The sequence below is a fragment of the Thamnophis elegans genome, chromosome 13 (genome assembly GCF_009769535.1).
Source record: "Thamnophis elegans isolate rThaEle1 chromosome 13, rThaEle1.pri, whole genome shotgun sequence".
NCBI lineage: Eukaryota > Metazoa > Chordata > Lepidosauria > Squamata > Colubridae > Thamnophis > Thamnophis elegans.
This window is the reverse complement of record NC_045553.1, coordinates 11,265,319-11,287,452: the sequence shown is the minus strand read 5'-3', so window position 1 is coordinate 11,287,452 and position 22,134 is coordinate 11,265,319.

Here is a 22,134-nt window from a genome sequence, read left to right as displayed (position 1 = left end):
TCTTTCTACAGGAAGCCTAGGAGGCCATTAATCAAGGATGCTTACCGCAACAGCAGTCGGTCCTCTGAGGTCTTTTTTTCCAGATCTACAATTCTTTAGAGAGGAGCTTTTTATGTTGCTCAGAAAGTGTGTAAACCCCGGATTTCAGCTTTATCCCAGGCATTTATTCTCTAAATCCCATCTCTTGTACAAAAACTGTTGGCATTGCATCAAAATCCCCAAGGTTAGGCACTGAAAAAGTGCTTTGAAGTACATTATATCATAGCGGGCTCGGTTGCATTTTGACATGTTTTGTTAGTTTAATATATAGGGTGGGTGGGTGGGCAGGAGGGAGGGAGGCAGGCAGCTGAAGTACAATTGTATTGTGCCAAATTACATCATAAGCATGATAGGCCGGTCCTGAGAGATGGATACAAATCTACTCGCCAAAAGGAAGGGGAGGAAATAAGCAAGAGAGATTTTTCCCACAAATGAAATAATGGCTTTCATGTTTAATAAAAATATTATCTCATGGGCTTCGTCCAGCCACTTCTGCCTTCAGCCTAGCTACTTCAGGCAGACCGCAAAGATGCTTCTCCTTTGAATCATCAGGGGGAAACCAGAATGAATATTGAGCGCTCGGGGGAGTTTGAAGTATTTACTTATTTATTTTCGAGGCTTTTAAAGAAAAAGGCAGAAGAATTGGGGAAGGAGGGGGAGGCAAAAGACAGGAGACATAAATCTAGACTGGAGATTTGCAGATGAAAATTGCGAGGCTGCGTCGGATCCAGGAAAGGGCAAAATTGCTCCAATTTGGTTTCTACTCTGTTTCTGGTTTAAAATCCTGCTGAGATTATCGATCAGAAAGGTCGGGGATGACCTATTAGCTAGCCTCATTTCCTCTGTCATGGGATAGAGAGAGGAATCTCTGCTTCCCTAGGCATATAAACTCAAACAGATGACAGAAACCAGAATTAAGAAATTGGGAAATGTAAAATTAGTGTATATTAGAAGAATTAGGATACAGCGCTAAGAATTTAAGATACACTAACATAAGAAAAATATATACACTACAATAAAGGTAATACGACAGCCTGATATAAATGGCTAAACATAAACAACTAAGCAAAGGAGTAAGAAACAAGGTGACCACAAATGTAAAACTGGAATGTATAACTGTAAAGATGCACCGATAGGTAACTGCTATGAGAAGGAATGTTCAGTTCTGGTGTTTTTTGTAAATTATGTGCTTGTTTTTGTTGTGTTTAAGTGTTTCAAATTATTATTTTTTTAAAAAAAAACCAAGCAAGAATCTATTTCTCTCTATATTTTATAATCTGGAGCAGTTCAAATGAGTATAAACGTTTACTGCAAGCTTAAGCTCTCTAGAAGAATCTGAACTACTAATAGTCAAAGAGAAATTAGCGGGACATAAGAAGGAATTCAAGGTGGGCTGGACTTAGAGCTTTTGTGGGCGTGACACATGACTGATGATGTGTTTGAGTCCTCCCTCGGGCTCAGTCTGGTCATCGCCTACATCCACATAATTTTTACAAGGGAAACGGAAATGGGATGACCTATTAGTTAGCCTCTTTTCCTCCATCACGGGATTAGGAGAGGAATCTCTCCTTCCATAGGCATAAAAACCTGAACGGGACTCTACTTCTCTCTATATTTCATAATCTGGATGATTCAGTAATTACGCAGCCGAGCATCAACGCTATTCAGTGTGAACAACTGAAGGGCCATTGATGAGATCATAGCCTCTTTATTCAAGATTAATTCATCCTTCTTTCAGCTCAAGAACCCTGGAGAGTGTCACACCACTCCAGTGCTTTCAAAGAGCCATTCTCAAGCTTGCCCATCAAAAAAAGGGGCTGAATTTACAAGAACAAAGGCCAAGCCCATCAAGTCCTTCATGCAGTGGGGTAGGGTGGGGTGCCACCCCCCCACCAAACGGAGAGCTGAAGCCAAGTTTGGCTGAATTAACAGAAGGAAAGAATCAAGATCACATGAGATTTTAGGACTGCTTTATCATACCTTGGTAAGGCCACACATGAAATCTTGCATCTAGTTTTGGTTGCCACGATATTAAAAAAAAAGATGTTGAGACTCTAGAAAGAGTGCAGAGAAGAGCAACAAAGATGATTAGGGGACTGGAAGCTAAAATATACAAAGAAGGGTTGCAGAATTGGGTTATGTCTAGTATAATCAAAAGAGGGACTAGAAATGACATGATAGAAGTCTTCCAATATCTAAGGGGCTGCCCCAAAGAAGGGGGATGGGGTTCAATCCATTCTCCAAAACACCTGAAGGCAGGACAAGAGACGGAAGAGATGGAAACTAATCAAGTTGAGAAGTAACCTAGAACCAAGGAGAAAATTTATGACAGTGAGAACAAATCCCCAGTGGCAGTTTTACCTCCAGAAGTTGTGGATGCTCTATCACTGGAGGTTTTTAAGAAGAGATTGGACAACCATTTATCTGAAATGGTATAGGGAAGCGGTCACCAACTGGTGGTGGTCCACAGAAAAATTATTTGCATTTTTTATATTGCACTCAATCAGGGGTCCTCAAACTACGGTCCCTGGGTCGGATATGTGCAATGAACGCTTGTGTTGCTGAAGAGAGTCTCCCCCTTCGGGGTCTTTTTGTGCGGGTCAGAGGGGGGCAGAAATTCCAACTTGGGGTCTGCTTCAGCCTCCTGGTGTGGGGCTTTGGACGAAAGCTGGAGGGAAGGGCCGCTGGTGGCAAAAAGCCGGAGGGCCTCGTTCCAGTGGGACTGCATCATGGTCTGGAACTGGCTGACCATCTCAGCCCGTTGAGCCTCCAGGCGCTGGCACCTGGCCTTGTACTCCCACATGTCTTCCCTCTGCTTGGAAAGCCTATGCTCATAGTCCTCAGTGAGGTGCTTCTGCTGGGCCTCCTTCTCAGCCAGATCCAATTTGAACTGAACTGTTTTGCCAACTCTTTCTGTGGTGGCTGTTTAGCTCCAACAACACCTTCCTGTTGGGGCCCTAAGGAGCCTGGGTGGGGAGGCGAGATGTGGCTGGGAGGGGAGGGGCGAGTAGAGGCCAGCGAGACGCCCCTCGACGTGAGTGACATTGAGTTGGCCACACCCACCCAGTCACATGACCACCTACCCATGCCCACCCAGCCAGTCATTTGGCAGATCATATTAGTGGTCTGCGGGATTTAAAATCATGAATTTAGTGGTCTCTGAGGTCTGAAAGGTTGGGAACCCCTGGTATAGGATCTCCTGCTTGAGCAGAGGGTTGGACTAGAAGATCTCCAAGGTCCCTTCCAACTTTGTTATTCTGCTAAGAGAGAGCACAGAGGAATGTAAGGCAAAGTATGTCTTAGCATCTTTGGCAACCTGCTTCACCACCATGTGTGAATGCTGCCAATTCTGACTTCTTTCACTCCCTCCCCACCCCCAAGATTGTCACTTTACTCAATATGGGGAAGCTGACTGCCCCTCCTTCTTCCTTCTCCTAAGTTTCCACTTTCCCTTCCGTTTTTGAGAATGCAAAAAGAGGAGAAAGAACAGGAGCCTTGAACTTAATTAGCCATGAAATTTAATGCAGCTTGACTCTTAAGTCCAAGGTTATCCACACGCTTCCCAGAATTGCACTCTTGGCTTTTTTTTTTTTTGTAATGCTGCCTTTTTTTAAGCCTCTCTTATTTTCTATTACGTCTGGATTTTAGCTTTTGTGCCGGCAATTCTTCCTTGGTTCTGCACTATTCGTGAAGGTGTTCTACGCTCATTTCTCTTGACTGAAGCCTACACATCACAGAGCATATACAACCGAAAGCAAAAACAGAAATATTTTATCCATACAATATATTTCCAATTCCCCCTCCCCCCCTCTCTTTTGATTTATTTCACTGTGTTTGACAATGACTTTTTGCTGCAAAGGAACCATTGTCTCTCTTGATGCCACCAAATGTAACATCTGCAAATTTTATTTCTTTTTTTTTTTGCAGATCCAGCTCCTATTGAACACAGCTGAGGCTATACAGCATTCTAGTGTGTGTTTTTTTCCTCAGTCAACCACAAATACAACTTAGAAACCATCATGATAAAAATTCCAGCAAGTTTTGGCAAACTAACTCCTTAAACTAGAGAGCAGATCCCTCTTCAAGGCTTCCATAGTACCGGAAGCCAATTCTTTATTCTTTTAGAACTGGGGTAAAACTGCCACAAGCTAAGTCTTCCTTGGAAACAAAGTGGCGGAAAAAGAAATCACAAGATTTGCGGTTCATTAAACAGGCAGTTAAGGGCACACACCACCAGTTCAAGCGCTGTGTTCAGGGGTGGCTTGAAACAAGTTAGAAACTTCATTCTTCTTGGCAAGGACATGTTTTCCAGTCCAAAGTGAATGAATTAGGAAGCATTTGCAAGTCTGCAGCTGCACAGAAAAAGTGTGTGAAGGTTGTCAGAGACAAACACAGAGAAAGAGAGAGAAAGAAAGAGGCTGGGGGAGGGAGGGACAGAGAGAGAGAGAGAGAGACTCACAGAGAGAGAGAGAGACAGAGACAGAGAGAGAGATAGACAGACAGACAGAGACATTCACAGAGAGAGACAGAGACAGCGACAGAGAGACAGAGAGACAGCGACAGACACAGACTCTCACAGAGAGAGAGACAGAGAGAGACAGAGACACACTCTGAGAGAGACAGAGAGACAGAGAGAGAGAGAGAGAGGGAGACAGAGACACAGAGACAGAGACAACACCTGACATAATCCATATCATATTTCCCTTGCTTCCAGCATCTGCTGGCTTATTCCTAACATAGCTTTATTAAGGGAACTTTTGAAAATTAAAAATGTAATATACCTTCACTCATCTAAATTCTCCTTCCCCTTCTCTTCCTTCTCCTCTGTTCCTCTTCTTAATGGGGCCTTAAAAGTTGGACTTCAGTGGAAATATCGGCGAATCCGTTCAGGCACTGAAGAAAAAGAGAAGGCAGCTTGTAAAGACAATGAAATGCAGCGTCCTCAGCCACCATATTCTGCTTCAATTTTATTGGCTATTTAAGTTCCTATAAAATTATTTAGTTTGTATTTTTGTATTTATTTAGTTTGTGGGACACGTACAAGATAACAGGCATAAGTATAAACATGGACATGAACAAGGAAATGAGTAGAAATAAATGGGGACAATAGGACAGGGATGGAAGGCACGCTGGTGCGCTTATGCACACCCCCTTTACGGACCTCTTAGGAATGGGGTGAGGTCCAGCGTAGAGAGTTTGAGGTTGAAGCTGTGGGGATTGGGGTTGTAACAATGGAGTGGGGTAGAGCATTCCGGGTGTCAACCACTCTGTTGCTGAAGTCATATTTTCTGCAGTCGAGTTTGGAGCGGTTAACCTTGAGTTTGTATCTGTTGTTGGCTTGCGTATTATCAAGGTTGAAGCTGAAATAGTCATTGACAGGTGGGACATTGTAGCAGACAATTCTGTGTACTATGCTTAGGTCTGACCATAGATGGTGCAATTCTAGGTTTTCCAAGCCAAAGGTTTCAAGCGTATGGTGGCATAAGGGATTCTGTTCTGAGCAACGGAGTGGAGAACTCTCCTCGTGAAATACCTCTGGACTCTCTCAATTGTATTAATATTCGATATACGATTCCAGGCAGATAAGCTGTATTCAAGAATTGGTCTGGCAAAGGTTTTGCATGCCGGAGTTTGCAGCACAATGTTACAGGAGAAGAAGCTTCATAAGATTAGGTTAACAACTCTTAATGCCTTTTTGGCAATGCAGTTACAGTGAGCTCTGGGGCTTAGATCACTTGAGATGAGTACTCCTAGGCCCAGAGTGAGGGTCGTCTACGAGATCATATCCGCCCAGCTTGTATTTGATGTTGTAATTAGATGCTATCAAAGCCCAGATGTTATCAAAGGCCACCCCAACTAAGCACATCACTGAAGAGCAGAAAAGCTCGGGTGGGGGGTGGGGATCATAACGGCTCCCTATAAATAAATCATGTTCTTGGTAATCAAGGTTATACAAGGTGGAAAATACTAGGGGAAGACCAACCTAGAATTAAGGAGAAATTTCCTGAGAGTTGGAACAATTAATCAATGGAATGACTTGCCTCTAGAAGTTGTGAATACTCCAACACTGGAGGTTTTTTAAATAAGAGATTGAGTAGAAGCAAAAAAATATTGGACAAAAATACAAAGGTGGTTGGAAAAGATGACAAAGCAGCACAGTGACTTAAAACCAGAAATATTTTTATAGGGAATTTTGCCTGAAACCTATAGTAATGGGAATGCATATTTAATCATACACGTACTACCTGCAGCTAAAATTGTATTTGCACAAAACTGGAAAAGTGAAGAGATCCCTACTGTTGAGAATGTGATTAGGAAAATATTAGAATGTGTAGAAATGAATAGATTAACGCTGACTATACAGAAGAAAGAACAAACTGAATATTATATGACTTTGGAGCTGTTTTTTATGGATGGATGGAGAACAAAAACAGAAATTATAAATAAATGGAGATAGTGAAATATAGAAAATATGTTAACAGAGATGTAAACAATATGATGAGTCTTACAAATGCAACTGTGAAGACTATTGAGTTTAATATTACTATTACATTCTTATTAGAAGATAATGTTAAAAGGAAGAAGTGAATAGGTTTATTATGCTTATTATTATTGTTGTTGTAAGATTAGAGAATTAATAATCTAATGAATACTGTAAATTCTGATTGCACAGAGGTATTTGTACCCAGACAACACACTGTTTAACAAAAGATGAAATGTTCATTTTTTTTAAAAAAGAAGAGATTGGACAGCCATTTGTCCATGATGATGTGCAGTCTCCTGCTTGAGAAAGGGGCTAGACTACTAGACCTCCAAGATTCCTTCCAATTTTATTCTAAAATGAAATTACCCAGGAGGCTTAACCGAGTTAAGTTAGAACCCAACAGTTTCATTTGCTTCAAGAAGCTAAGCTTCATTGGCATTTTCCTTGAATAAATTCTTGGGTAACTTCAATCCATCCAGCTAATCAGATTAACAGCGTAACAGAGAATTTGAAGGGACCTTGGAAGTCCTAAGCATTTAAACCATCTCTCCTCTTCCTTTCTTTTCTTTTTCTTTTTATAAATTTTATTCATAAACACTTTTTTGAAAAACAGTGCATTGTCAGGGTAACGTTGACATATGAACTAATAACAATAATAACAATAACAATAACAGCAATAACAGCAATAACAGCAATAACAGCAATAACAGCAATAACAATAACAACAATAACAATAAGAACAATATAGTAACAATAGTAATAATATAACCAAAAAGGTTTTAGCTGAATTTCTTCTTACATTAATTATCATTATTTACTTTCTTATTTTCAGTACTAACATTTGTGATCTTACTTTTCTCTAATTCCTATCTCTTGCTTCTATCCATTCATAGCATTTATTCCAAATCGTATAATAATCTGTATCTTCTTGATCTTAATTTTAAAGGTTAATCTAACCATTTTGGCATGGTCAAAAAAATTTCCGAAATACAGCCTCCTCCCTGTGGGGTAGTCACATTATTCCAATATGTGATCCTTGCTCTGTATGTGTAAAACTGAGTATCCCTCTTCCTTTCTATCCTCCCATCAAATCTGCTAAGTAAGCCAGGACAGAGAGAAGTAGGGCTCACGTTTGACCTCGGTTCACTGCATGATTAATTGAAAAATGTATGTTGCACACAGTGAGGTTTCCCTTTAGTGGACTAATTGAGGGGAGATGTTCATTAACGCTAAAGACAGGTTTTCCTATAAGCACCTGTCATGCTTCCCAGGTAGACTAGACAGGAAACAGACCAGATGAGCTAATCCTAGAACACAGAATAACAGAATTGGAAGGGACCTTGGAGGTCTTCTAGTCCAACCCCCTGCTCAAGCTGAAAACCCTATACCAGGGATGTCAAACTCAATGTCATTGAGGGCTGCATCAGGTAGTGTTTCACCTCGGAGGCCTGGGGGTGAGGCATGGCCAGGGGTGGGCATGGCTAACTCGAGGTCACTTGTGTCGGGGGGGGCACCTGTGGTGGCCAAGTGCTAAGGCAGGACTCTCCCTCACTCTCATTATAATCTCTTTCTTTCCTTCCTTCCTTCCTTCCTTCCTTCCTTCCTTCCTTCCTTCCTTCCTTCCTTCCTTCCTTCTGTCAGGTATTGAGACTGGAGGAATAGGCTCCACCAAGATCCTCCATTCCGATGGGAAAATACTCAAAGCTGGATCTGTACATAGTTTACTGAATAAAGAGCTCTTGTTGTCACTGAAGCCTGAGTCCTGTCTCATCCGTTCACCATATCTAATACCTTCCTTCCTTCCTTCCTTCCTTCCTTCCTTCCTTCCTTCCTTCCTTCCTTCTTTCCATTTCCTTCCAGTCCCCTAATCATCTTTGTTGCTCGTCTCTGCACTCTTTCTAGAGTCTCACTTAGAAGGGATCTTGGAGGTCTTCTAGTCCAACCCCCTGCTCAAGCAGGAGACCCTATACCATTTCAGACAAATGGTGGTCCAGTCTCTTCTTGAAATCTTCCAGTGATGGAGTACCCACAACTTGTGGAGGCAATCCATTCCACTGGTTCATTGTCCTCACTGTCAGGAATTTTCTCCTTAGTTCTAGGTTGCTCCTCTCCTTGATTAGTTTCTATCCAGTGTTCCTTAACCTGCCTTCTGATGCTTTGGAGAAGAGGTTGATCCCCTCTTCTTTGTGGCAGCCCCTCAAATATTGGAAGACTGCTCCCTTGTCACCCCTTGATTCTTTGGGAATCAAGCTGTTGTTATTGCTTGAACAAACCTGGTTTAGAATAAAATATTGCAAGGCACCAAATGAGAAGCTCGTTTGGCCCTAGGTGGCTACACAGCCAATTTTATATCTTGCATAGCATCTGTTCTAACCGAGGCTTTCCAAGAACATGAAGCAAACTCCTGGTCCTGACAAAAAACCTCTTTTATTAATTTGCTGTGAATTCTGCTCATTCACATCTAGCAAAGTCCTTCGAGGGAAGATTTAGAGTCACAGGCCTTATCTGGCTTGGAGACTTCCCCAGTCTCCAAGACTGGCCATGTTCCTCCCCAAATGCCTCACTGTCCGAATCTACTGCCAGCTCCGCTGATGGCTGGCGGGCCACAACAGCGTCTTCCTTGCATTTGTTCCCCCTACACATATATTTCTTTACATCCAGATTTAAAACAAAATCCCTAAATTAATCAGTGTTTTTCAAATACTCTACTCTTTTGGTTTTCCTGATATTAGCCTCGGGGTCCTATTTCTATGGTGAGAAAGGCATCAATGCTCATTTAACTTTTGTTAGCAAAATAATCTCTTCCTTAGGAAATGCGGTGGTTGTTCCTTTTTTGCAAATGATGTGGTGTCCTACTTCTGTGTTCACCCCTTCCCACCTTTGTTTTCAAGTTTTAACTATCAGGTTGTTTCCATAATTAAATATTTATCTTGGCTTTTCCTTCAGTGTCATGGAAACATTGGGCTAACAATCCAACAGGAAAACAGTGGAGCTGCTGTTATGTTTCCTTTTTTCTTTAAAAAAAAGAGCACTTAATTTTATTGTATTTTTAATTGTCTGGCAGGAGGAAGGATGGATCCCACGGATATATAACTTAGCAGCTTTTCTCATTTAGACAGTCCTCGACTTATAACTGGGGCATGCATAAGTGCACCAGCGTACTTACCGTCCCTGTCCTACTGTCCCATTTATATGTACTCTTTTTATGTGTTTATGGCTATGTTTTGCTTATCATTTTTTGTGCCATTTTTTTCATGGGTTTTCCTACTTGTTTCCTTGTTGACAAATTAAAATAAATAAAATAAGATAAAATAAAATAAAAATAAAAAACAAAACAAAACAATAAAAAACGGCACCAGGGTAGAAAAGTGACTTATAATCATTTTTCACACTTACAACCACTGCAGCATCCCTGTGGCCACGTGATCAAAATTCAGATGCTTGGCAACTGGCGTGTATTTATGACGGTTGCTATGTTCTGGGGTCATGTGATCCCATTTTGTGACCTTCTGACCAGCAAAGCCAATGAGGAAGCCAGATTTGCTTAATAACCATGGTATTAGCCTAATAACTGCAGTGATTCAATAAATAACGGTGGAAAGAAAGATTGTGACATGGGGCAAAACTTGCTTAATAACGGTCTCGCTTAGCAATGGAAATCTTTGATTCAATTTTAACTCAAGAAGTAACTGGGTTTTTTGGAACTTTGCTTAAAATTTAGTAATGGGTTACTTTCCCCTCTGACGCTCCTAACAATAATAAAGGGGAAGGGCGATGTGCTAGTCGTTCGCAGCTCTAGGGGCCGGTGCTCATCTCCATTTCAAAGCCGAAAAGCCAGCGCTGTCTGAAGGCGTTTCCGTGGTCATGTGTCTGACATGACTAAACACTGAAGGCGCACGGAACGCTGTTGTGTTCCCACCAAAGGTGGTCCCTATTTTTCTACTTGCATTTTTATGTGCTTTCAAACTGCTAGGTTGGTAGAAGCTGGGACAAACTCACTATGTTATGCGGTGCTAGGGATTTGAACCGCTGAACTGCCGACCTTTCTGATCGACAAGCTCAGCATCTTAGCCACTGAGCCACCGCGTCCCTTCTTGTCATAGATCAAGACAATTTACTGCATTGATGAGGTTACCTGGTTTGGTAATGAAATGTCTGCAAGAAAACAACCAACCACAGAGAGCACCAAGGACTCTGCAAGGCAATTTAACAGTGTTCCTTTAGGAGATATTAGCAGAAAGATGGCACCCTTGATTTATTTTTATTTTTTGGGAAGAATTGGATTGAGTGAGGATGTCTGCATGGAGAGGAACAAGAGAAAAATAGCAATAGCAATAGCAGTTAGACTTATATACCGCTTCATAGGGCTTTCAGCCCTCTCTAAGCGGTTTATAAAGTCAGCATATTGCCCCCACAGTCTGGGTCCTCATTTTACCCACCTCGGAAGGATGGAAGGCTGAGTCAACCTATCAATCTTCTCATTGCTGGTCCTTTGTGACTGCAAACTCACCACTTAATATTGGATAAAAGAAGGCAAGTCTAGAATGGAGCATCCTCAGGGAGTCTGAGTGCTGGTTTAGTCAACAAACTATGATCCAACAAGCCATGATCCAACAAACCATAGCTTAACACCGGGCATGATTAACAAACTGTCGTAAGGCCAGGACTACATCTATGTTTTAATGATAACTGGCCTATTGGGAAAGAAACCAAATTAACCTACCTGGGTTAACCTTGCATTAACCTTGACTTTAAGGAAATGAGAAAAATTTATACTATTTATTTGACTCATGCAGGCATTCCTCTCCCCAACCCCACTGGTCCCTCTGCCCCAGTTGGAGAGGGGGAGATTGCCAGCCCTAGAAATGATGACTTGGTAACTCTCTCCTGCTTTAAATCCTTCCATTGAGAATGAATGAGAACTGGGCATGGCTAGTTTAGTAAAGAGAAGAACCAGGGGAGACAGGATAGCAGTCTTCCAATATTTGAGGGGCTGCCACATAGAGGAGGGCGTCAAGCTATTCTCCAAATCACCCAAAAGCCAGACAAGGAATAGTGGATGGAGACTGAAAAAGGAGAGATTCAACCTGGAAATGGCAGTTGGTCTTACCTGAACTGTTATTTTCGGGGCTCGGACAGGAGGCTCCAGTGGATGGTATTGCCATGCCCATCCACTGGAGCCTCCTGTCCCTCGCTCTGGAAAATAAGGAGAAACTTCCTAACCATGAGAACAATCAATCAATGGAACAGAAGTTGCCTTCTGAAGTTGTGGGAGCTTCATTCCTGGAGGCTTTCAAGAAGAGACTGGACTGCCATCTATCAGAAATGGTGTAGGGTCTCCTGCTTGGGTGGGGGGGTTGGACTAGATGACCTACAAGGTCCCTTCCAACTCTGTTAATCTGGATCTATCCCAATCTTGGAATTTAACTATTCAGAGAAGCATCAAAGCAATTAGCCAAAGATCCCGATAGGTAGACAGCGATAGGGGTCCGTGAGAGCCACAAGAGAGCATGTAGCAGGAGGGGAATTATACAAAAAAAAACAAAAAAAAACCCACCCCTGATTTCTTTTTCACAAGCCCAACCGACTTTGATAAAACATCTCTTTGACGCATGTCACACTTTCTTCAAGTAATCTCGGGGGCAATTTATTTCAAGCACAAAACTGATTAAAAAGCTGCACTTTGCATCGTATTGCTTTTCCCCCAAAAGGGAATATAGCCTGATCAGGATGAATGGGCGGATGGAGGAAACGGAAAATCTGATGGAGGGGAAGGGAGGTGGGAGAAAGAAGGGACGGATGGAGAGAGAGAGAGAGGGAAGGGGAAGGAGGGTATGCTAGGGGTTTTTTTTTTTTTCATAACAATGGAGAAAGAGGAGAGGTTGGGAGGAAGAATGGAAGGAAGTGACAGAAATGGAGGAGGAGGGGGAGGAAAGAGAAGAAAAGGGGTGATGGAGAAGGATGGAGAGAAGAGAGGGAGAAGGAAAGTGAGGAGGAAGAAGGAATGAGAGGAGGAGAATGAGAGAAAAGGAGAAGGACAAGGAAAAGAAAGGAGAAGGAAGGAAGGAAGGAAGGAAGGAAGGAAGGAAGGAAAGAAGGAAGGAAAGAAAGAAGAAAAGATGAATGGTCACAAGAAGGATCAAGAGAAGGAAAGGATGGAAGATAGAAGGGAGGAAGGAGAAAAGAACAGAGGGAAGGAAGGAATGGAAGGAGAGGGAGGAGAAAGATTTTTTTTATAAAGGAGGAGAGGAGGAGGAAGAGGAGGAAAAAGAAGCTTTGACAAATATAAAGTATTTGTTAACTTCATGAATAATCTTATCTACTCTCTTGATGACACTAAAACTGATCTTTAACCAGGAGATCAAACAGGGAAACAAGTTTATTGCCCTTCCCCTGGAATATTATTATTTTTAATCATTCCTCACTTCCATCCCCATCCCAAACAATAACATTCCTTCTCTCCCCCCTCTCCATTTCCTTATCCTCACTTCCAGGTTTGTAGGAAACAAATGATGGATTGAAAGTGAGAAAAAAAGAAAATAATTGAAGAGAGAGGTAAAAGTGCAAGAAAGGAAATAGCTAAACAAAAAAAGGAAAGAAAAAAACTGAAGAAGTTCTTCAGATTGTCTTTACCATGCTTCTAAATACAACTATAAATTTACCTCTTATTCTATGGTTACATTTTTTTATAATCTATCCTGTCTAACCATCAAAACCATAAATCCTAAGTTTGTACTTTTTTTTCCTGCTTCGCGCAAAAAGCCCATAAGGGGTTTCCAGCCATTTATTAGACTTACATGGCCAATTTGGAATAACTTAAGGGGTTTTTTTTCCCATTCATTTCTCCTAAGGTTTCTCTAAGTTTCATTCATGCCCGATAACACCCCAGCTCTCAGAATAATGAAGGGGAAAAAAACAGGCAAAAGATATTGTAAATAATACAACCTCGCTTTTATTTTGTTTAATTTTTTTGGGAGCCATGAGTGACATTTAAATAACCAGCTGGCTCCAACTCTCCCTGGGAGCTTTGTTGAGCCTTACCTACCATTTGCAAAGGTCAAATCTCCTGCTTCTGCACTGGATGGATGAGATTGACCTTAAGATGGGAAATGAATCATCAACAGCCTTGTCCGTGGTCCTAGGAGAGGGTCAGCTTATTAAGAAATGAAGAAGTTGGATGCGCCTCAATTGCTTATCTAGAATTCAAATGTGAGCAAAGTAACTTTAAAGCCCTATATAGCTTGGGACCTGGTTGTTGTGGCCTGTCGGCTGCCGGCCCCTCCAGTAGCCGAATCAGAGGAGGAGGAGGAGGAGGAGGAGGAGGAGGAGGAGGAGGAGGAGGAGGAGGTGGTGTGGGAGTCAGGGGTCAGCATCAAGGCAACCTGAGAGCTCCGAGGGGGAAGAGGGAATGGAGCGGGCAGAGGGAGAGCCTCAGATGGAGAGTCAACACCCCTCAGGTCTGGAATGGCTGATGAGGAAGAGGAGGAACAGCTGGGTCCAGTGCCTGACGCATTGATGCACAGTAGGCAGGAGAGAGGAGAACAGTGGAAATCTATGGGCTGGTCCTTGGGATGAAAGAGCCACTGGTGGGTCATATTGTCTGTTTTTGAGTGGGACAGGAAGCATTCAAACCCCACCCCCAGTTTTCCTGCCAAGTCCTTCTGTGCATTGGCATGAAGAGCATTTGCTACGAGAAGAGCAAGCAAGGAACCAATCCCCCCCCCCTCTCCAAACTATGACTGCTGGAAGTGGAAAGCCATATTGGGAGAATTACAGCAGCACTTAGCGTCCTCCGCAGAGAATTCAAGGAACTCGAATTCAGATTCAACGCAGCAATCAAGGAGAAGAGAGGAAAGCCATTATCATAATGTACAATACCGCTGGAGAGGGCTTTTGAAGTTTGCAAAAGAGAGGCTATAATTAAGGGAAAACAATCAAGGCACTCCAGTTGCCCTCCGAAGAAGAGAAAGGACAGCCAGCCGGACTGGGTTGGTTTTTATTTTTTTATTTTCTGCAGAGATCATGAATATCCATAAAGACGGGAGAACAAGACCATATGAAGAATTAACACCACTTTATAATGCCTTGGTAAGGACACCCTTAGAATACTGCATCCAGTTTTGGTCTCCAGGATGTAAAAAAGATGCAGAGACTCTAGAAAGAGTGCAAAGAAGAGCAGCAAAGATGATTAGGGCACTGGAAGATAAAACATATGAAGAACGGTTGCTGGAACTGGGCATGGCTAGGTTAGTGAAGAGAAGGACTAGGAGAGACATGATAACAGTCTTCCAATATCTCAGGGGTTGCCACAAAGAAGAGGGATTCAAGCTATTCTCCAAAGCACCTGAGGGCAGGACAAGAAGCAATGGGTGGAAATTAATTAAGGAGAGAAGCAACCTAGAACTAAGAAGGAATTTCCTGACAGTTAGAATAATTAATCAGTTGAACAACTTGACTCCAGAAGTTGTACCTGCTCCAACACTACAAGTTTTTAAGAAGAGATTGGATAACTATTTGTCTGAAGTGGTGTAGAGTTTCCTGCCTAAGCAGGGGGTTAGACTAGAAGACCTCCAAGGTCCCTTCCAACTCCGTTATTCTAAGACTGAGAAACCTCCGAGGTCCCTTCCAACTCTGTCATTCTGTTCTGAACTCAAGCCAGGAAGAAACCCCTAAAACTTTAACCTTAGGCTTAGACTCTCTACTGTTGACCTCACCCCATTACTAAGAGGTCTGTAAGGGGCATGCATAAGCGTGCCTACCGTACTGGTCCTAATGTTCCCTTTTATTTGTATCCATGTCATGTATTCAAAATCAAGCGTATACTTATGTTATCTAATACATACTTGACAAAATAAAAAAAATAAAAAAATAAGAAGCTATTGTTTGAAGCAGACTCGATTCAATCCCCAAGAAAACTCTTTTTAACTACCAAGCTTAACAATAGGATAGTGGCACACAAGAAGGAAATATATTTTTTATTTTGTGGAATAACAAGACTTGTTCCTATATTTCCTGATGGCCATTTGCAGGCACCCTGGTCTCTCACACCCCTTAAAGTTCCTGCAACTGGACAGCGGTGCCATCAAGATGCCCACTTAATGATTCAATCATGGTTAGAATAAATGGTGGGAGATCAAATCTTGTTTAAATCAGAATTTTTTTTCCTAGGCATAATACTGGAAGGGTTTAAGAAAGATACTTTTTATCTAATTATACATGTACTAACTGCGGTGCACATAACTTTTGCGCAGTATTGGAAAAAAGAAAATACACCATCAGAACTAGATATAATCAGAAAAGTGTTGGCCTGTGCAGAATCAAATAGCCTCACTCTTGAATTTAAAAATAAAGGGGAATCAGAATATTTTGAAGTCTGGAACAGATTTTATGATTGGTATAAGACAAGGTGACAAGACCGGAACAAACTGTATATATTGTGATTGGACAGAAGGATAGACAATGTACTAAGTAGGCTAATAGTTAATGGTTGAGACTAGTTGCATATAATGGGAATGTATGGTCACTTCAACTTCACGGTCCTGCATTGTTTTAAATGTAAAAATAATAAAAATATATTTTAAAAAAGATGCCCATTTAGTGCCCTTTTATTCTTTTTTTTTTTTAATTTGCAAGTGGGTTGCTTGTTTTTGCCTAAACAGAACTTGATATCCCTGGTTTTTATGTAATTTCATAGTGGCTGGATTTATGAAGCCCTAATCCCTTCCCCCTCCCAGCTGCAGAATTTATAATCTTTCCAAAGAAGTGAAGCTTGCTAAAAGACATTGATGCAAAGAAGGGGAGAGAGGAGGGTGGGGGGAAGGAAGAGATTTATGCTTATTTGTTTTCTCAAACGCATTTCAGAACGTGATTATTTTGCTTGTATAAACAAACCCGCATCTATCCTTTCCGTACAGACTTCGCAGCGTGTGGAAAACGCTTGTCTCCAGCTCATTAAATTTTACTATTTGCACATATTCTGCTTTTTAATCTTCAATTCGGGTTTAGGAGAAATGATGGCGGTTCTAACTTGGCCTCGAAGGAGCAGCTCGGAGGGTTAACCGAGTCCGTACTTCGATCTGGAAAATCTGTTTGCGATCTGGAATCAGTATTCGTACTATATTCCTTACTATCAATAATAAGATGTTTATATTTCTTAGTGTTTCATCACCGTCCCCATGCTGGCATCCTACCCATGCTATCACCCGCAGAAATATAAAAGAGGCAATTTAAAATAAAGCCGCTGTAGTATAAAAAACAGAATTTATGTTTAAATGGAGTGTAGAATCATTGTGGCTTTTTTTTTTTTTAAAATCACATTTAAACCACACATCACTTACCATATTTTGTGAACCATACACAATTTCATCTGTAATAATTCACTGGTGGTATTCCTTGTTTTAAAACCCCGCTTAATGAATTTCTGTAATCAAAAAATTGATTTCCATGCTTGCTATTGTTGTTGGTACAATATCGTCGTGGGTCAGGATGGGTTTACGTATCATCCAGATTCATTCATTTGTGGCCTGTTTTAACTATGATTTAGTGAGCCCACTGTGAGTATACTGACTAAATTCACACTTTTATCGCTGTAAATGAAGATTCCTGCGAGTCCCTTGGACTGCAAGGCGATCCAACTGGTCAGTCTTAGAGGAGATCAACAATGACTGCTCTTTAGAAGGCCAGATCCTGAAAAGGAAACTCAAAGACTTTGGCCACCTAATGAGAAGGAGGGACTCCTTGGAGAAGAGCCTCATCTGGGAATGATGGAGGGCAAAAGAAGATGAGGATGACAGATAAGGAGATGGATGGAATCACCGAAGCAGTCGGCGTGAGCTTCAATGGATTCCAGAGGATGGTAAAGGACAGGAAGGCATGAAGGAACATTGTCCATGAGGTTGCAATGGGTCGGACACGACTTTGCAACTAACAACAACAGCAACAAGCACCTACAAGCAATCTTGGTGACTACTATAGAAAGGTGTTAGTACCATTTTATCATGCAAGAATACTATCCATTTGGGATGTTATTTTCACCCTCCGCTCCGATTCCACTTGATACCTGCTGGATAATTGCTTGCTGCTAAAAATTTCCATCATCTGTATAAATTCTTTATAGATTGATTTAAAGTCTACCTTACTTTTCTCTTTCGTCCCTTCCAACAGATTTTGACTGGATTGTGATCAGCCCATAGGTTTGTTTCTGTTTCTATCTCTTGCACGTTTACACTCAGTTCTGGAGTCATCCAAATCATGCCTATTCTTGATCAGGATTGATGCACATTGGAATAGATAATTTTTCTCCATATATCTTGTATTGATAGTTCTTCTATCATTTTTAACAAAGGTTCTGGGTAAGGTCCTTCTTGTGTTTTTATTTACTTTACTACTTTTGTAGTCAAGTTTTGTGTTGAATATTGCATTAGAGTCTCCTATGAGACAAATATTTTCGTATTCTGTTTCCATTATCTTCTTGGGTTTTTTTATAAAATTCTTCTTGTCCATTGTTTGCATATATGGCAACCAAGAGTATCTGTTTTTGATTTAAAGTCACCTTCAGCATCAAAATTCTCCCTTCTTCATCTTGGAAGATTCGTTTGGCATTTATTATTTCTTTAACATATAGAATAGAATAACAGAGTTGGAAGGGACCTTGGAGGTCTTCTAGTACAACCCCTGTCTAGGCAGGAAACCCTACACCACTTCAGACAAATGGTTATCCAACCTCCTTAAAAACTTCCAGTTTTGGAGCATTTACAACTTCTGGAGGCAAGTTGTTCCATTGATTAATTTTTCTAAATATCAGGAAATTTCTCCTTAGTTCTAAGTTGCTTCTTTCCCTGATTAGTTTCTACCCACTGCTTCTTGTCCTGCCCTCAGGTGCTTTGGAGAATAGCTTGATTCCCTCTTCTTTGTGGCAACCCCTGAGATATTGGAACATTGCTATCATGTCTCCCCTAGTCCTTCTTTTCATTAGACTAGACATACCCAGTTCCTGCAACCATTCTTCATATGTTTTGGCCTCCAGTCCCCTAATCTTCCTGGTTGCTCTTCTCTGCACTCTTTCTAGAGTCTCTACATCTTTTTAATAGTGTGGTGACCAAAACTGGATGCAGTACTCTAGGTATGGCTTTACTAAGGCTTTATAGAGTGGTATTAGTACCTCACTTGATTTTGATTGTATCCCTCTGTTTATATAGTACCACCCCTCTTCATTTTCAGATACTTTTCTTGCATTTTGATCAAGGACGTGTTAAAAAAAGAAAAGTGGAAATATTTCCCTCGCTCAAAACAAAGTACTTGTTAAAAAGAGCTGAGACATACACACAATTTTTTTTTTAAAAAAGGGCAATTTTGACACTTGTGAATTCAGGAGTACATTCTGTATTCTTGAACTAATTATGGGGAGTTTTTCCCCCCCTTTCACACCTCTCAGCAAGTAGAAAAAGAGAAAAAAACTTAACCGGAGGAAGAACAAGGAGGAGGCAGAAGGCAAATCAAGGCAGTTCCCAAGCTGTTAAGGACAGAAATGCCACATATATGCCACTTACTATAGGGGACCCAGGGTGGTGTTTTTCCTTCCAGCTGAAAACAAATATGGAGTTTGGGTCTAGCATTCAGCTGTAAAAAGGAGGATTTTGTTTGAGCCGAGCATGTTGTGTGAAGCACCATAAAGTCTGTTTTGTGGGTGAGCAGGACAGGCAAACCTAAACAATTGTGGTAGATTCAACAAGTTTACTGTAAGGTACATGAAGACGATTAGGGGACTGGAGGCTAAACAGAGGTGGTCTACTACCGGTTCGAGAGGATGGTAGAGGACAGGAAGGCCTTTTCCATGGGGTTGCGATGGGTTGGACCCGACTTCGCAACTAACAACAACAACAACAACAACAAGCATCTACAAGCAATTCTTGGTGAATACTATAGAAAGATGTTAGTACCATTTTATCGTGCAAGAATCCTGTCCATTTAGGACGTTATTTTCACCTTCTGCTCCGATTCCACTTGATACCTGCCAGATAATTGCTTGCTGCTGGAAATCTGTCTTCTAAATCCATTTATTTCTCCCCCCACTTTCCTAGGGAAGAAGAGGAGAAAAAAACAGATTCCAAAAAACAGCTTTCACTAATAGAGCAGAGAAATTAATGCACATCAAACGCCGGGTTTTACAGCGTCTGCTTTATAGAGCTCTAGGGAGTTACTTTAGAAAGGGGAGGGGGGGGAGAGAAATGCACGCACACAGTATTTTAAGAGCCCCTGTTTAGCAAAGGAAGGAATATGGATAAAGGTATTAATTTCAAAGTGCAAGTATTTCAAGAAAAATTATGTCTGCTTTTCCAGCCCTTAAGCTTTTTAAATCATGGCTTCAGGGTAGGATCTCTCTATTTGAATTTCACTGCTACATTATCCTACTAATATTGACATTAGCATCAATGGTATTTCTGAAACGGGGCTTTGTGTGTGTGTGCAAAGCATGGCAAACTCATCAGCTCTGCTTGTACCCTTAGCATGTTGGGTCATGCCAGACAGTATAGTTGGTAAACTGCATTTCATGGTTTAGAACAGGGGTCAGCAACCTTAAACACTCAAAGAGCCACAAGGGTCCTAACTGGAAGCCCCCTGTTCAATTCTGGAGCCAACCGGAAGTCCAGGTCCCCTACCATAGAGTCTCCTCTTAGCGTGGCATCCTTTTTCCTTTGCTGACCGGAATTCTGGTTCCCCCCACCATAGAATCTCCTCCTAGCACAGCCAAACTTCCCGTTTGGCTGAAGGATATTTTTCGTCCTCTGGAGCCTTTAGGGATGCCTCCTGAAGGCTTTGGAGGGCAAAAACTGGTCCTAAGAGCAAACTGGAAGTCCATTCATGAACTTCTGGCTTGCCCATAGGGCTGGTTTTTTGTGCTCCAGAGGTGAAAAACAACCTCAAAACAAAGCCAGTCAGCTGGCCTCACGTGCCCTAACAAATGGCTCAGTATGCCACATGTGGCACGCGTGCCATAGGTTCACCATCACGGCCCTATGGTGTTATGCCCAACAAATATATTTCTGGCTTTAAATCAGAGATGGGTTGCTACCGGTTCAGGCGAATCGGTAGTGGAAATTGCAGCAGGGTCGCCGAAGAGGTAGGGTGGCAGGCACACCATGCCCCCGAACTGGTTTCCTGTTGCTGTGGCAATCTTCTGCGTATGCGCAGACCTATTTACAGGAAGCTGTGCATGCGCGCGCCCTGACCAGCAGTAACACCGGCAGCAGCCTACCCCTGCTTCAGATCAGTAATGGTATCCTCTTCTCTTCACTACTGGTTCGGTAGCAGGAGCGCACATGTGCATATGCAGAAGGTCCGTGATGACGTCTGGGTGGGTAGGCGGAGCCTCACACCACCGCCACCACCAGTTTCCCTGTACTGGCGTGAACTGGCAGAATACCACCTGTGCTTCAGATCTATATTCTGTTTAATTATTTTTTTCCAGCCAGCTACTGGAAAAGCAATATTTTCTTGCTTTGATACATGTCCAGTACATATGATAGTAAGTACCTGGGGTCTGATGGTGGTTTGCTTAATCAGGGCTTATCCAATAAGCCCCAATTAGCTGACTTTCTGCCCTGTGCTGAATTATACACCCCATGTAAAAGTCACAATATTAGCTTTACACATCAGTCAAACCTCAACCAACTGCACTGGTTGGTTTGTCTCTCATAACCCCTAATATGTCTGTTTGGTTTTGGGTGATCCTGTTATGGGGACTTAAGCCATGAACTATGTAAACTATGAATTATGATTTAATATGGAGCCAATTAAATCAACTTTGATTAAGCAAGCTTTGGCTTCACGCAATAAATGACTCCAACGTGGTCCTAGTAATTTGACATATGCAGAGGATTTAAAAGGAGTTTCATTCCCAAGTCTCCACACACAAATTTTTATGCTGCCTTTCCAATTTTCTTTTCTTTTTTCCATTTCAGAGGAAGGAAAGCATTCCAGAGCTTCTTATTAAAACTGTGAGAAAATCTCTGATGCTCATAAATTTTAAATCTACAAGTTTGCTCTGCAAGGAAGCAAGCTGGAGCTGAATAAGAAGGCGGGGAGTGAGGGAAAGGATACTTAAGAATATGTAAACATTCCAGTGTTATTTACAGGCCACTCAAAGTTTTAAAGACAACAATTAGTAGCAGAAGTTTTCTGTCTACAAACACCAATGATACTATGAAACAGTTAAATCAAACAACATCAATGCAATTTGCAACTGTTTTTGATCAGTGAAAAGTCAAGTCTGTAGAAAAAACCTCAGGCTCAGCTCTCCTAACTTGCTAGATCATGGTTTAATCACAGCTTGTTAAATAAACCCCCATGGGTTCGGTTTGCACTTGGAAGCCATATACCTTTTCTTACTGGCTTGGATTCATAACTGTATTTTCTGATGTGCTGAGCTTAGAGATGCAAACCAGGCTGATGAATTATGTTGCCTAAATGTTTTGCACATTTCAGCTGCAGAAAATACCACATTTGCACGCCTTCCAAACAGGCTCAGATCACCCCAGGATCATCTAGAGCAGGAGTCACCAACCTTTCAGACATTAGGGACCACTAAATTCATAATTTTAAATCCCACGGAT